The following is a 12,094-nucleotide window of genomic DNA, read 5'->3' as shown; positions in this document are numbered from 1 at the left end:
ACAATTGTTTTTAAGATTGCAATTATTGCCAAACTAAGAAAATGTAATTATCCGATATCTCCCTTTACCCTTCTAGAAAAAAAAAACATTTTCAATCAAACATTTATTGTGGCAGGTCATTCCCACAGTCTTTGTCTATAAGAGAAACAATGGTGCATCATTTGTACTGGTGAATTAGTGTTGCAGTGATCTGTCAGTTTTCTATATAAAAAAAGGGCTTTGTTTGTCTGTTACATTGATAATTGCAGAGTAGCATGAAAAATGCTCTAACATGCTGTCTAAACTCAGATTATCTGAAAGATAAACTGAAGGATTTTTGGTTTAAAATGTTACATAGCCTTTGTGTCTACTAACCACGGACTTCCTTATTTGTTTATAAGAGGCTACAAAAAGGATTTCATCCCAGTCATACTCTGGTAAAGGAAAGGCCCAATGCATTCATACAATCATAGCTTAATGTGGCTCATGCACATTACCTAATCAAGCAATAAACTTGAGCAACTTTCACAATGTAAAAGCAGGACTGCACTCACCCTGCAGATGTCTTCAGTCAACTCTAAACTAGAAACTGTGTCCGTATGCATCCAAACTTAAAGCCTGTAGATGAGATGTAAGGCAAAGGCATGGCATAAAGACTCTCAAAGGTAAGTCTGACCAAAAAAAAGAGCTGGAACATGCCCTAACATGACCAAAATGACCAGGGAAAGCATTATACCAGCAGAGGGAGACAACCACATGATACATGTGTGGGGCAGAAGGGATCTTTTTTAAAATTGACATAAATACAGTAAATATTAAACATGATGACAGCATTCAGATTGCATAACACTGAGTTGAAAAGTCTATACCCTTATTTGCTTGGTATAGTGAAAACTATTTACAGTTTTGATACAGAATGGAAAAGTATTAATGCAAATTTAAAGTTTATTAGTTTAAATAAACTTTCCGTTTTCAAGTAACAAATTTCTCCTTCAAACTTGCACTAATAAAAGCAACACATGACCACTCCAAATGCAAGAATATATGTTAATGTGATATACAAACAAATGTTTCTGACAAATATTAGAGAAACAGTGTTGGTGCATTTCAAGTAATGCTTGTAATTGCATTTATTTATTGATTTATCTCCTGTCCCGATGAGTAAGACGTTACTTTAGTTCTAGCATAAATGTGAACATGCATTAATGCATCTCTCACTAAAAAAAAAAAACTAAAAAACAAACAAAAAAATATATATACAGTACTCCTCAAAATGAACAAAAACAGTGAAATTCAACACAAGCATGCAATAATTTAATATGTTAAATAATACAAATATCCTTTATGTATTTAATCCCATTTTTTAAGCGGTGTCTTTGCTGCCGACCTTCGATGATCCAATTCATCCATACTAATGAGCAAATATTACTCAAAATAATCTAACATTTGTCCTTTTTCTTGCTGAAGAGTTGACATTTGTTCTTCTGCGGTCTACTGTACAAATGTGAATTTACTTTTCTCTAAGCCTGAGGCTTTTGGTGTAAAAGGGCTTTTACATTTGACAAAAATAGAACTTTTTATATTAAAAACAAACAAGCAAGCCCTGCCCAGATTTAAAAAGTAACACAACGAATTACTTTCCATTAAAAAGTAACTAAGTAACGTAATTAAGTTATTTTTTAGGGAGTGACTCATTATTGTAATGCATTACTTTTAAAAGTAACATTCCCCAATACTGGACAGAAATGTGATTAAGTAGGTACATACATTGTCTGTGATTGGTAATGTATATGATTCTGAACAGTGGTGAAAATGGCCTAGATGCACAGTGAACTTGAGTGAGAATGGATTTATTGCGTGCAACTGTGAACTTATGTGTGTGTGTTGTTATGTAAGAAGCATATATTAGGCATACTCGAACTCTACAAAGACATACAGTGTAAATGCATCACAAGATCCATGAGTGCAACTCTATACCTTAAAAGAAATTATAGAAGAATCCTGAGATGTTCATTATCAGGAAAGGTGTCAGTTCCTGGATAGCAAGCTTGCATGCCCTTAAAAACATCTGTTACCTACTCCTGTGAAACGATCGTTCATCTCTTGCATCGTTTCTGTCAAAGCAAAAGCAGTGAGCCTATAATATACACCTGAGGTCACCTGAGGAGCTGATTTCTGAGGCTGTCCTACAATGTAGAACAGAAACAGACAGAAACACAAAAGGCTGGATAATTGTGTGGTGGAGACAGTATGTAGGACCTACTCTTTCCACCACATAATCGCCCAGCCTCTTCTGTTCACATCTTAGATCTACAGTGCCTTGCTAAAGTATTCATACCCCTTCATTTTTTTCACATTTTGTTATGTAGCTGCCTTTAGTTAAACTACTTAAAATTACTTTTTCCCACATCAATCTACACTCCCTACTCCATAATGGCAAAGCAAAAAAATAGGTTTTTAACATTTGTGCAAATTTATTAAAAATAAAAAAACTGAAAAGATCCTGTTGCATAATCTAAATTTAGCTCAGGAGCATTCATATTGCTTCTAGATGTTACTACACTTGGAGTGGAGGTAAACTGTGGCAAATTCATTTGAATGAGTCTGATTTAGAAAAGCACACACCTCTCAGAAAAGCTCTAACAGCTGAAAATGCATATCAGAGCAAAAACCAAGATAACTGCCTGTAGAGCTCAGTGACAGACTTGTGTTAAGGCGATGATCTAGGGAAGAGTTCAGAGAAAAATCTGCTGCATTGAAGGTTGACAGAAGCATTCTCCATAATGGAAGACGATTGGTCTGCCAGCCCCCATCCAAGCTGACAGAGATGGAGAGGTGAAAAGGTGAGGCAAAGAATGGCAGATAATTGCCAAATGCAGATGTGCAAAGATGGTCACATCAGACCCAAAAAGACTTGAGGCTGTAAAGGTGCTTCAACTATGTACTGAGTTAAGGGGATGAATACTTATGCAATGTAGGCTACTTATTTTTCAGTGTTTTATTTTTAATAAAATGGAGTGTAAATTAATGTGGGGAAAAATAATTTAAAGCAGTTTAACATAAACAAAACGTGGAAAAAAATGAAGGGGTATCAATACTTTTGCAAGGCACTGTAGGCTCAGAAAAAAAAAAAAAAAAAAAAAAAAACAGAACAATGTCTAAAAGCTTCAGACAGTGATTTTAGCTTGTTTAATGTACACCTTGTCACATAGCAGCTTTTAGACATTGTTCTGTTTTTTGTTTTAAGTCAGAAAATGATAGGGAGGCAGCTTCCTGCAATACAGTCACTGGAGAGCGTTGGATTGTTTTCCCCCACGGTGTGGAACTACAAACACGAATAAAATGCGTTAAAAACTACAATCATGGCGGATGTGCGCGACCAGCGGTTGTCCCAAAGCTGGCCCACTCTTCTACTGCACACTCAAAAGTGTGTACTTTTTCTTCACCAGAAGAGTACATATAAGGGCGTACTATAAGTGGGAGATTGGGACGCAGCAGCATTCGTTTTTTGACACAAGCATCGAACCGTCGGTGTCGACCGTCGCATCACTAGGAGGCAGCATTTTTCAGCTTTCGGACGCTGCAGTGTTTGGAAACACTGTTAACTTTACTTCCGCGTTATCCAATATCTGTGAAAGTCAGCTGGAGTGTTGAAACTCCGTCTCTTAAGGGTTTGTGCTGGTGTCCTTTCTCCCAAGGTATGATCTGATCGTACAGACTTATTTTTGAGACTTTTATCTGTGCGCGTGGCAGTCAGTCTGAGTTCACACAATTCGTCTTAAATGAATGCGTTCCCAAGAAAACTGTTATTCCCTCATTGTTCTTTCTCAAGTTCAAAATTCATATACTGATAGCAGACAGTTAAATTACAATTTAGTTTTTTTTTTTTTTCTAAAGTAAAAAGTACAAAGGAGTGAAAAGTAGAAACTACTTCTCTAAAAAGTAGTTATTGAAAAGCAAAACTTCTTTAAAATGCAAAACTATTACTCTGTAGAATTGATACCACTAACAAATGTATATGTAAATAAAAGTGTGCACTTTAAAAACGTATCAGTGCCATAAAGATCACGTTTGCAAAACAAGTTTGCACTTTGCCCTTTCTTCATGTGGGCAGCTCACTGCATTTTGCATAAACACTTTTGAAATGAATGAATCATATAGTAGATATGGTGTAATGCTAATAATGCCAAGATAAAGATATCTGCACTGAAGAAAGTGGAAGCAAATATAAATGCAATCTACAGTTTATGGATTAAATAAACTTTTTATATTAAAAGGATATTTATTAATGTGTACAGTTTCAGGATTTAATTATTAATTATATTAATGTTCTTAATTTAATTGTATTAATTGATTTATTACAAAAAAATAGTACCTGCTGTGTGACACTGATAGGAAGTAATACTGTATTTTTTTGAGGATGTTCTTTGTATTAAAAGAAAAACGTAATTTATTCATAAACTCATTAGTAAATAATAAAAATAAGATAAATCATACCAAATAAATCACAAACACCTTTTCAGAGCTGTCTGGGTAGCTCACTAACACCAGCAACTCAGATTTATTTAAATAATCATTTAGTAAGTCAAAATTTAGAGAATACAGAGATTGAAAATGGCAATAATGTAAGTAATAAAAATAATGTTTTGGTTTATTATTATTATTATTATTTTTTTTTTTTTTTTACTTTAATTATTTTATTTTATTTTTGTATGTGTATGTGTATATGTATATGCACTGCAAAAAAATGCTTCTCTTACTTAGATTTTTTTGCCTTGTTTCCAGCCCAAATATCTAAAAATCTTAAAAAATCTTCTTTCCCCATTGGCAGATTATTTAGCTTGTTTCAAGCAAAAACACTTAATTTTGAGTAGTTTTTTTCTGAAAACAAGACAATAATTTTTATTGGTCTAGAAAATCCTTCTTGATTTAAGAATTTTTTGATATTTTGGCTGGAAACAAGACAAAAAAGTAGGAAAAGCATTATATATGTGTGTGTGTGTGTGTGTGTGTGTGTGTGTGTGTGTGTGTGTGTGTGTGTGTGTGTGTGTATGTGTATGTGTGTGTGTGTGTGTGTGTGTGTGTGTGTGTGTGTGTGTGTGTGTGTATAGAGTTTCAGCTCATGAAATTAAAGAAAGAGCTAAATTACAACAAATATATAAATATTAATTACTAAAAAATATATCACAACACACCACATAAAATATATTAAAAGACTAAATACACTACTACGAATCAGCATGAAAATCATCCTTTATACATTTTTATAACTTATTGAAAATGAACATTTCTGCTAGATTGAATAAACCATTCCATAATTTTATACCCCTAAATCTTATCAAATATTGACCTCTACAAGTGAGAACTTGTAGAAAACAAGACTTTAAAAATTAACGAGCCGTTAAATAACAGTCCACCTGTCAATTTACTTTAAAATACATTCCAGATTGCTGTGGAATCTTACCCTCACTTGAATATATCTTATACATGAAAACACAGATTTGTAAAATATTAATGTCATAAATATTCAAAACAAAATATTCATGAGATGACATAAATTAATGTAACCAAAAATGGCAGTACATGTTCTCCAAATCCCAACTAGTTTAATAGATTATCTCAAAAATATTATAAATCATATGAATATATTTCTTTATTGAATTGACATACTGCTTTATACAGTTCACAGGCAAATATTTGTCATCTGTTTTTTTTATATATATTTTTTTTTTCACAATGTCCCCCATCCCACTACCTTGACGCAGGGTTTGATCTTTGTGACATATCAAGTCAAATCAAAAGTCTCTTTCTTACATTTCAATTAATTAATCTTTGGACAGATTTTTGCCTGCATTAGTCTAAAATTTCATTTAAAAAATGTAGGGTGTAAATGACAAGCATTGCAAGTGAAGAAAGCCAAGCAATGCATTAAATAATAGAAACCATGTACTTTTGTTATTTGTTTGTTTGCATCAGTATGCTATTCTAATCCTGATAATATGCATTGTTGTTTCAAGAACACACACACAATACCAGGATAGTGGCAACAACATTATTTCTTGTGACACCCCTTTGCAGCAACATCCAGCCTGTATCGCCCTTTAGAAGTGAAAAGGTAATTGTGTATTAACCCCAAAAAATTTGCAGGGTCATTGGGACTTGCACTGCACTCGCTATGGGGAATGACTCAATGGCTCAATATGAAATGACGATTTGTGACAGTTTATTGTTCTTGCTTGATTCTTGAGGGAATCTAGTGTTTGAACAGAGTGTGTTTGGCTCTTAGGGGAGCTAAGTGCACGCTGCATGATGTGGTCAATCTGGTAAATGCCTTGTAAAGTGCCAAAAGTGCCAAGAGTCAAACATATCTCAGTGTCCAACAAATATGATAGGTCCTGTGAGAGCTGAGTCCAAGAAAAGGTGAGAGAGAGGGGCAAAAATGTGCCTTGCAAATAGAGATTACACTCAGTAGAAGATGACAGATTCATAAAAAAGGGTTTCATTGGAGTCAAGTAAACCCTATGCAGATGCCAATGAAGCATTTGATGATTATTGTTTTAGTAAAAGACCATTTAAACAATTTGTATGCGGCATGTTCACAAAATTGCCTCATGTGATCTCATTTCCTCATTGCTCTCTCTCAAGTTCACAGTCCAGATACTGATAACACACATATATATGGGCACTCAGTAAAATTACTGTACGTTTTATATGTTTTGCCTTATAGTGTGCAAAGATAGTCATAGTGTTGAAATAGTAGAAATTCTTTTATGTATAATAATTATCATTACCAAATGTACAGAAGTGTGCATTTTAAAAACACATCTGTTCTGCCATATAGCTCATGATACTACTTTGCACTTTGAACTTTATAGCTGTGATATGCACACTGCCTAGATCGCTTTCCATATGTTGTTATGATAAAGGAGTAATCCACTCATTTTCAGAGAGAGAGTAGCTCAAGCAGTCAATATAACTGTAAGTGATCTACAATTTATGGATATTTTGTAAATAAAATGTATTTATTTAAAATACATGTTAAATTTATATTATTTTAAGAATTATCTGTTTAAGATTTTGTTTGAAAAAACAAAACAATTTAGTAACCCTAGTTCCTAGGTATGGACAGGATTGTTCTTTACATTTCATTTTATTTTGTGTGAGGAAACGTCTTCATACAAGATAAAACATTGTATTGTTCATTAAATAATGTTAAATCATTTAAGTTACTTATTATTGTTGTTGTTGTTGTTGTTATTATTATTATGCACTAATATAGTATGGTTATCATTACAATAAATAAACCATACAGAAAAGTGTGTAAAAATAGTGCTTAATATAATGTTAATACTATTGAATTTTCAGTATTGATTTTTAACAGGTGTCTTGCAAATGCACCACAAAACATACTGCACTATTTGCTTCTTAACCTTAAATACCTCTTTTGCACAATATCATGCACAGTTCTCATGTAAAGTACTTTTATAGTCTGTCCTAGGTTGTGTATGTATAGTCAATTAGTTATAGTATATGTATAGTTAGATTACCGCTTTCAGTAATTTTTTGAAAGTAAACAGTGAGGAAGAATGTATTTTATCCCTTGCTTATTTTGTATGTTTACACACTGACAAACAAATGATCAGTCTATAATTTGAATGATAGGTTTATTTGAACAATGAGAGACAGAATTAAAAAAAAAAAAAAAAAAAGCATAAATTGATTTGCATTTGAATGAGTGAAAAAAGTATTAGCAAAACGAGCTACAACCTCGTTGGCAGTCACAGAGGTCAAATGTTTCTTGTAGTTGGCCACCAGGTTTGCACACATCTCAGGAGGGATTTTGTCCCACTCCACTCTTGCAGATCCTCTCCAAGTCATTAAGGTTTCAAGGCTGACATTTGGCAACTCGAACCTTCAGCTCCCTCCACAGATTTTCTATGGGATTAAGGTCTGGAGATTGGCTATACCACTCCAGTACCTTAATGTGCTTCTTCTTAAACCACTCCTTTGTTGCCTTGGCTGTGTGTTTTGGGACATTGTCATGCTGGGTACCACCCAGGACCCATTTTCAATGCACTGGCTGGCTTCAATGCCCTGGCCCTGACGGTACATGGCCCTGTCCATTGTCCTGTCCACTTAGCAAAAAAACATCCCCAAAGCATAATGCTTCCACCTCCATGTTTGACGGTGGGGATGGTGTTCTTGGGGTCATAGGCAGCATTACTCCTCCTCCAAATACGATGAGTTGAGTTGATACCAAAGAGCATAATTTTGGTCTCATCTGACCACAGCACTTTCACCCAGTTCTAGTCTGAATCATTTAAATGTTGATTGGCAAAATTCAGATGTACATGTGCTTTCTTGAGCAGGGGGACCTTGTGGGCACTGCAGGATTTCAGTCCTTCATGCCATATTGTGTTTCCAATTGTTTTCTTGGTGACTGTGGTCCCACCTGCTTTGAGATCATTGACAAGATCCTCTTGTGTAGTTCTAGGCTGATTCATCGCCATTCTCATGATAACTGAAACTCCACAAGGTGAGATCTTGCATGAAGCCCAAGGAAGACCAAGCACAAAAACCAAGGAAGATTGACAGTTATTTTGTGTTTCTTCCATTTGCGAATAATTGCACCAACTGTTGTCACCTTCTCACCAAGCTGCTTGGAGATGGTCTTGTAGCCCATTCCAGCCTTGTGCAGGTCTACATTCTTGTCCCTGACATCCTTAGACAGCACTTTGGTCTTGGCCATGGTGGAGTGTGTTCCCTGGTGCCGTTGTATTAGATTTTTTATTTTATTTATTTTTTTGTGTTTGAAAATGTAATGTAATTCTATGGCTTAATATGTTACCATACATTGTCCAACCCCACTCATGCTGTGTATTTTACTTGTGCAGCTCTTAAAAAGGGTCATAAATTGTCTTAAATTAGATTTTTTTTAATTCTGCAGATGCCCTGTAAATAGTGAAATAAAATTCCTTTCTTGGTATTTGTTGATATTTGTATATTGTAAATATTTTTGATTGACATTTAGACTTCTATCTAGTTCAATTAATTTTCGGGCTACTAAAATCTGAAGAGTACCGGCCTGAAGGGCTACTAGAAATTTTGCAAACCCTGATGCAGAAAACTACTAAGATGGCACCTCAACGTTTCACAGACACACCGTGAAACATTGCAAAAATAGGCGGTGAAGTTTAAATAAAATGTTTTTTTGCATAGTTGTGTTTGCATAGTTGTGAAAAATATAAAATCTACTTTTTCTACATATTAAACAAATGACTAGGCTGCTCTGTAATCAATTTCATTCATGAAAACAAGACAGTGACCAGAAAGAAGCACACCTGAATTGTCCTGACTGATTACAAGGCATTCAGATAATTTGGTGACACGGATACTGGGCTATTAGTCTGCATCTAATAATTTATTTATTATATAGTACTATACAGTACTGCACAACATATGATATTATCCAATTTATATCATCCAATTATTTTATCATTTGCAGAAAGATGACACCATTGTCTAAGAACATGGTTTCTGTCTCACTCTGGACAACAATCGTAATCATTTTTGGTTCTTTTTGTGATGGTGGCAAAATCTTGGTGGTGCCTCTGGAGGGAAGTCACTGGTTGAACATGGACATCATCATCAAGGCTTTACATGGTCAAGGACACATCGTTGATGTAATACGCACCTACAACAGCTGGTTCATCAAGGAGAACGCAACTTACTACAACTCTATAACCATACCTAACACAAAAGGTATCAATGAAGAATTTGTAGGAGACGTACTCAACAAAATGATTGACTATGAACGAGGAAAGAGTTCCTGGCTGAGCGCAGTATGGCTGTTTTGGGATATGGTTAGTGTCATTTATGAAACCCATGAAATGGTATGTCAGCTTGTAACAAACATATTTGAAAGTGAGGAAATTCTGAACACACTGAAGGAAAAGCAGTATGATCTGATACTCACTGATCCGGGGTGGGGCGCAGGCATTCTCCTGGCTCATAAATTGAAATTACCCATGGTATATAATGTGAGATGGACCTCTAATGGCGAGGGACACTTTGAAATCGCTCCCTCACCAATGTCCTACATCCCTGTCACAGGATCTAGAAACACAGACAAAATGAATTTCTTCCAACGAGTGCAAAATATTTTCTCCTATTTGCTAATGGACATTCAGTGTAGCCGTTTTAATTTGGCACAGTACCAAGCACTTTGTGATAAATATTTTGATCCTCCTGTACGTTTTCAAGAACTTCTCCAGGGGGCTGATATATGGCTTATGAGGGTTGATTTTGTTTTTGAATTTCCACGTCCAACAATGCCAAATATCATCTACATTGGCGGCTTCCAGTGCAAACCAGCAAAGGCCCTTCCACAAGACCTGGAAAACTTCATGCAAAGTTCTGGAGAGCACGGAGTCGTAATCATGTCTTTAGGATCATTTATCAGCATCCTACCAGAAGAGGTAACAAGAGAAATAGCCGCTGCTTTTGCTCGTCTCTCTCAAAAGGTGATTTGGAGATACACTGGAAAAAGGCCATCTGCTTTGGGCAACAACACATTATTGGTTGACTGGATGCCACAGAACGATCTTCTAGGGCATCCAAAGACTAAAGTTTTTATTGCACATGGTGGAACCAACGGGGTTCAAGAGGCTTTGTATCATGGTGTTCCAGTGGTTGGAATTCCACTCTTTTTTGACCAGTATGACAATCTTCTTCGTTTACAAGAGAGGGGAGGAGCCAGGATACTTACCATTGCAACTTTAGATAAAACCACACTGTATTCGGCTATTCAGGAAGTAATCAGTGATGCATCCTACAGACTGAGCATGCAGAGACTCTCTCATTTGCACAGAGACACGCCAGTTAAACCTTTGGACAATGCCCTCTTTTGGATTGAGTTTGTAATGAGACACAAAGGTGCTGCTCACCTTCGTTCAGAATCCTACAAACTGCCATGGTACTCCTATTACTCTGTAGATGTTGCAGTTACATTGTTCGCAGTTGTTCTGATATTCAGTCTGTCCATATTTTTTACAGTTAGATATCTGTGTGTTAAGTGCTGCAGTAGAAAAAGGAAAACTGACTGACACATTTCCTTATGAAGTAGGCAACAAATATAATAATGTTTTGACTGTCTAATGATTAAAAATAATAATAATTATTATTAAATCAAATAATATGTACAAATTCAAACTGCATGTTCCCATTCATCACATTTAATAAAATAATTAATAATGAATTTATATGCTGTTTATGCATTTTTTTTAAATAAAAACTTTTGACCATGCCCCACTGCCTTGAATAATGATTTGATCTTTCTGACTTATCTGTGAAGTGATATTTTTTGACCACATAAGTGGTAAGTAACATGTAGGTGGTGTGGTAGTACGGAGCCCCGGACATGACATGCAGAAAAAAAGAAGAAAAAATTGAGCATGTGCAGTATAAATATTATCACTGAAGCTCATTCCTGATTAAAAAAAAAAAAGCAACCATCCCAACTTTCCTCTATGACAGGACTGTAATGCGGATGTAGCCTGTTCACAAAGAGGGTGCAATAAGCAAATCACTCTACAAATAGAACACATTTGCATCAAAGTAACTGAGTATGCCTAAAAGGTGCTCATGTTTTACTTAAAATGAAAGAATGGATTAGTAAATTGTGCTCTTGCTACTGATAGTAGACAGGTAAATTGGCACTATTGGCACTCTAACCTTTATTACTATGTAATAATAGCAAGTGTGCAAACATGTATCATAGTGTTGAAAAGTAGTAGAACGTAGTACTGTCTATCAAATTGATATTACTAGCAAATGTATATGTGAGTAAAAGTGTGCACTTTAAAGACATATATGTGCCATAGAGATCTTGTTACAATTAAACTTTGCTCTTTGGACTTGCTGCATTTAAAAAAATAATGGTTGATATGGTGTAATGCTAAAGTTCGGTCAGGTTCAGAAATGGGGTAACGTGCCAAGATAAAGATATCAGCACTGAACAAAGAAGCATATACAAAAAAACTGTCAATATAACTGTAAGTAATTTAAGGTTTAAAATTTGTCTTTATTTTTCTATTATTTCAGAGATCATCTGTAT

At 35.1% G+C, this 12,094-nt stretch overlaps 2 pseudogenes; both read left to right on the top strand.

The window, feature by feature from the left end:
• Positions 1-3,539: 3,539 nt before the first annotated feature.
• LOC141345129 (UDP-glucuronosyltransferase 2A2 pseudogene) overlaps positions 3,540-12,094 on the top strand; it is a 14,108-nt pseudogene continuing 5,553 nt past the window's right edge.
• Positions 3,556-11,277, top strand: LOC141345130 (UDP-glucuronosyltransferase 2C1 pseudogene; annotated as a pseudogene).

Source organism: Garra rufa, chromosome 11, assembly GCF_049309525.1.
Source record: "Garra rufa chromosome 11, GarRuf1.0, whole genome shotgun sequence".
Classification (NCBI taxonomy): domain Eukaryota; kingdom Metazoa; phylum Chordata; class Actinopteri; order Cypriniformes; family Cyprinidae; genus Garra; species Garra rufa.
Note: the sequence above shows the minus strand (reverse complement) of the source record. Positions and strands in the feature narration are given on the sequence as shown.